General features: G+C 37.8%; 1 non-coding gene across 1 annotated transcript; it reads left to right on the top strand.

Annotated features, from left to right (window-relative positions):
- Positions 1-2,537: 2,537 nt before the first annotated feature.
- On the top strand, positions 2,538-2,641 carry LOC111812485. The gene has a single exon (XR_002817981.1). It is a non-coding gene; the product is annotated as a U6 spliceosomal RNA (small nuclear RNA).
- Positions 2,642-4,682: the final 2,041 nt, after the last annotated feature.

Genomic DNA, 4,682 nt, shown 5'->3' with positions numbered 1-4,682 from the left:
ATCAAGGAGCTAGCTGGCTCTTTGTTTTCACTTGTAGGTGGCCTCCTCACTGTCTGGGCCTCAATCACCTTTGCCTATAAAGACTCCAATCACATTGGATTAAAGTCCCAGCCATCTGGCCTCATTTAATTTGGTCATCTCATTAGAGATCCCAGAACTGAACATAGTCTTATTCAGAGAAACTGAGAGTTAGTTATGGCTTTAACATACAGATTTGGAGAGAATGTAATTCAGCCCAGAAGGCCCCAGCAATGCTATGATCTCAAACACTCACAATATACAGCAACATGCTAGAGGGTCTGCTCCGTCTGATAGCACGTATCTCATTTCACTTTTTAAAATAAAATTGTTTGACTTTTTTCTCGTAATATCTATTGGAATATCATGGAGAAAATGTCATAAAAGACAGATATTGAGGAATATTGCTGACCTGCCTAGACAGGCCAGAGGAAGACCTTTGAGAGTCTTGGATTGTTCATTCTGATTTGCTATTGGAGAGGTGAGCTACCAAAGTTTTAGAAAAAAACAAAATTAAAGGGAAAAATCTTAGAAAGGAAAGTGCCCACGGGCACATCAAAAAATTAGATTGGATGAAAATAAGATCATAGGAAAATGGCCATAAAACCAAATTTGCATTTTTACCTTATCATCTTTCACTTCTATTCATTTGTCATATTTTCCAGCAAATTCTGAAGCTGGCCACTATTTTTTACTGCTGCCTTTCTTCTCACGTGGCCCACATCTTCTCAATCAGAGTCCCTGCTTCCACACTTACCCTTCAGCCAAGTGTCAGCCAGGAAATGAGTGATCTGCTAATGTCACCCAGAGCCAGTCACTCCATGACACATTTCTCTCCTGCAGCAGAAGCAGCACCCTTGTCATGGTCCTCGCAGTCGCAGCATTCTCAGGCCTCCATGACCTCTCTGCCCTCAGGCTCAAGCACTGGCCCCCTTTCCTTGCCCGCAGCTAGTCACTGTGTGCCCCTTGGACACCAAACACACTTCTCACCCTGGGCCCTGTGCTTGGGCTTTCTCTGCCATGGGAACTGTGTTCCTCAGACCCCTGCCCAGTTTACTCCCTTACTTCTTGCATGTCCCATTGTAGTTGCTTTTCTCCTTGCTAAACCAAATACCCAACACCCACAAGTTAAACAATGAAAGGATTATTTCAGCTTTCAGTTTGTACAGGTTTCATTGTACAGAAGGCAGGATAGAAGGCGAGACAGCAAGGCAGAGAGGAATCTCAGAGGAGAAACAGCCCATGGTGTGGCAGGCAGGAAGCAACAATAACCAAGCAGTAGGCAGCAGCCCACCTTTTCTTTTTCATATTTTACCCAAGCTATGATCCTATTGGTTGGTGTCACCCACACCCAAGGTGGGGGCTCCTACCGCCAACCCAATGTAGTGACCATGCTCCTCAACCCTAATAGCACGTACCTATGACCCAGACATTTCTCAAAAGTGCCAACTCTCAGTAAATGAGGCTTTAGCGGGCATCTAGATACAAGCAATAGTACCTCCTTTCTTAAATGTCACTTTCTCAAGGAGACTTTTCAAGAAAAGTCTATCTAAATCCTAAACCTGCAGATCACACTATTTACTTTGTCTCAATTATTTGTCTTAATATAAATTTCTTGAGGCCCTGTTTGTCTTGTTCATGGCTGCTGTCTCATTACCTAGAGAATAGCTAGCACATGACATTCAAGGATAATTTTTTGAGTGAACAGGTTTATTTCATTTTAGTTGCACACCTTTCCACCCTATTGCACTGCAGATCATTTACTTATTCATTCATTTTGCTGCAACAAATAAATGTCTATATCATGTGCCTCATTCTTTGGCTCTACTGTGTGTGTGTGTGTGTGTGTGTGTGTGTGTGGCCAGCTCAGCTCATCCTGGGGGCAGGGCTGGCATGACATTTGGTGCCAAGGATCAAACCATGGCTCCTGTGCGCTTGCCTAAGCTTGCCTAAGCAGGAGCTTTAGACCACTGAGCTATCTTGCCAGCACAAATGAGATCTTTATAATTTTGAGTGGAATATATTTGTGGATAAATTGAAATGGCCATGGTGCCTTTACTTAATCTTTTTAATTTTAAGTCCCTTTCCTAGATAAGAGCAATAATTTTGTTTCAAATTAAATTACAACTCATATTGGTAGAGTATAGCCTCTTTGCTAAGCAATTTGCTATGCATTTTCTAATTTGATCTTCTCACATTATACAATAGAAGAAAATGGTATTTTCTTCCCTAGACCCTCAAAGCTATGTCAATGCTAGGGCCCAGAATTAAATTCATTTAAAATGTATTCAAAAATCAAGATGTTTCTTCATCTCTCTTTACCTTACATTCTGGGGTAAAAAGTCTAATATTAGCTGAACCAAAATATTTAGTTGGAATGATCTTTTGAAGTCCTTGTTTTCCAGACAAACAAGAGGAAGAAGATGGTTGCTTTCGTAGGCTTTGCGTCATACTGTGAGTTAGACAGAAAGCAGCCACTGTGACAAATAAGTAAGCAAATGAATGGCTATGTCATAACAGTGCTCACTGCAGCACAGTATATACTAAAATTATAACAATAGAGAGATTAGCATGTTCCTTGCACAAGGATAACACACAAATTCATGAAGAGTTCCATATTTGTAAGAACTTAAGGAAAAATAAGAATTGAATGTTTGTACCTTGTACTATGACTAACTACTACAAAGGCAACAATATGCAATGTATTAATTATTGTAATTGTCCTACTAACCTGTTTTAAAATTGTCTCATTGCTACTTCTTTATCAATAAAATTAATATAAAAAAGAAATAAAAATTGAAAGGTATAACACAATTAAAAGGAAAGCAAGAACTTAAGGATTAAACAATAAAGAGAGGGCAAGGAGAAAAGCTAGGAAACATGACAGGGGTGAAACCATACATTTATATATACAAGATGGTTAAGGCAATGATCCTGAGAATCTCCATCAGGTTGTTGAAACTAGAAGTTAATTGGTAGGATTCTCACCCTCACTAACTGCAGCTGCTGATACCTGTGAACTAAGCAACTACACCAAGGGTAGCAATGTGTAATAGTAGGGTCATGGAGTACCTGTCTTTCTCATCTTTTAAATGCATACTGCTTCTAATGTCATACAATTACTGCTATACTCTCTCTCTCTCTCTCTCTCTCTCTCTCTCTCTCTCTCTCTCTCTCTCGTAGATGTTTGTTTACAAAAAGGTAATAAAAGAAAACAAGAGACAAGAAAAAAAATGTCCAGCAACAATGTTGTATATGATTAGATTTTTAAACTTCTGTGTAAAAGATGTGCAATTGTTTATTTTTATTTTTTCATCTTTAAATTTCTTTTTCACATTCTATAGGGATTTAAAGTTTAGCATATCAACTATTGTTGGAAAATACCTGCTCCATGTTATGTCTAAGGCATTTGCCATTCAGACAGATAGTAATGTTAAGTTCAACTGCCTAAGTTGTAGGGTAATAATATCCTTAAGTTTCTCTTCTGGTGGGTTAACAACTGAAGTTTGCAGAACAAAAAAATTAGAGAAAAAGAAGGGCTACAAGGACAGCCAACATTTTGGCCCTAGCCATTCAAGGTTAGTGAAGACTCAGAACATAGAAGAACCTGTACTGTAACATCCTGTAACTCATTGGTGTCTTAAATTTTCTGATCAAGGAGATTATGCGGCCACAGAGGAAAGTGATCAATGATGTAGAGTGTGCCTAAGGAGACTCACATGGAGAGAAAACATTCTCTTAGGCTTTCACAGAGAAGAAATTGTTCAAACAATGGCCATGACTCATCCACATGGCTGACACTGACAAAGAATCTACAAACTGCTGTACAGGGTTTCAGGGTAAATCCTGAGGGGATTTGACTGACCTTGTCAGATACAAAAGTTAAATATTTGTTATGTAGGTCTTGCTTTATCTTGGTGTTAACCATCCAGCAGAAAAGTATAAACACAAGGTATAAAAAGTAAAGCTATAGTAACATGCTGAGCTATAAAAGGCTCAAGTCCACAACTTCTGACATTGCCAATTCTGTGGATAACCTAATACTATTATGGATTACTGGACTATACTGGATTGTTTTGCTGAATTCATGCACCTACAGTATTTGAATGGCAATGGAATACCCATCTCTGGAAAACTAAATGAAAATGTGGGATATAAATGAAGGACCATCTTGTAGTGGAAATATATATATATATATATATATATATGTAAGCTTAGATATACAGCTACTTTCTCTTAGTTCAATGAGAAGATTTGTACTAATAGTGTTTAGATAAGATATTATGTCTGCATCTTGTATTCTGAGTAACTGCTACGAAGACAACAATATGCAACATGTTAATTATTTGTAATTGTCCTACTAACCTGTTTTGAAACTGTCTTATTTCTATTTGTTTCTAAATAAAGTTAATTTTTAAAAAAGAATATATCATAAGAAACCAAGAAGGCTGACAAGGCAATGATCAGATGGTAACTTTGGGTGATATACAAGGTATCTCTGAGAAGGTAGAATTTAATTTGCTGTTCAGAGATTGAAAGGAACATCAAGTTTAGTATAGTCAAAATAAACATTAATCTTTTAGTAGAACTATGTTCTAATTAGTTGGCTAAGTCCAGAAAGCAGTTTTTAAGCCAAATAAATACCTTTTGCAAAGACTAATGTA

The sequence above is a fragment of the Octodon degus genome, unplaced genomic scaffold (genome assembly GCF_000260255.1).
Source record: "Octodon degus isolate 3935 unplaced genomic scaffold, OctDeg1.0 scaffold00006, whole genome shotgun sequence".
NCBI lineage: Eukaryota > Metazoa > Chordata > Mammalia > Rodentia > Octodontidae > Octodon > Octodon degus.
Note: the sequence above shows the minus strand (reverse complement) of the source record. Positions and strands in the feature narration are given on the sequence as shown.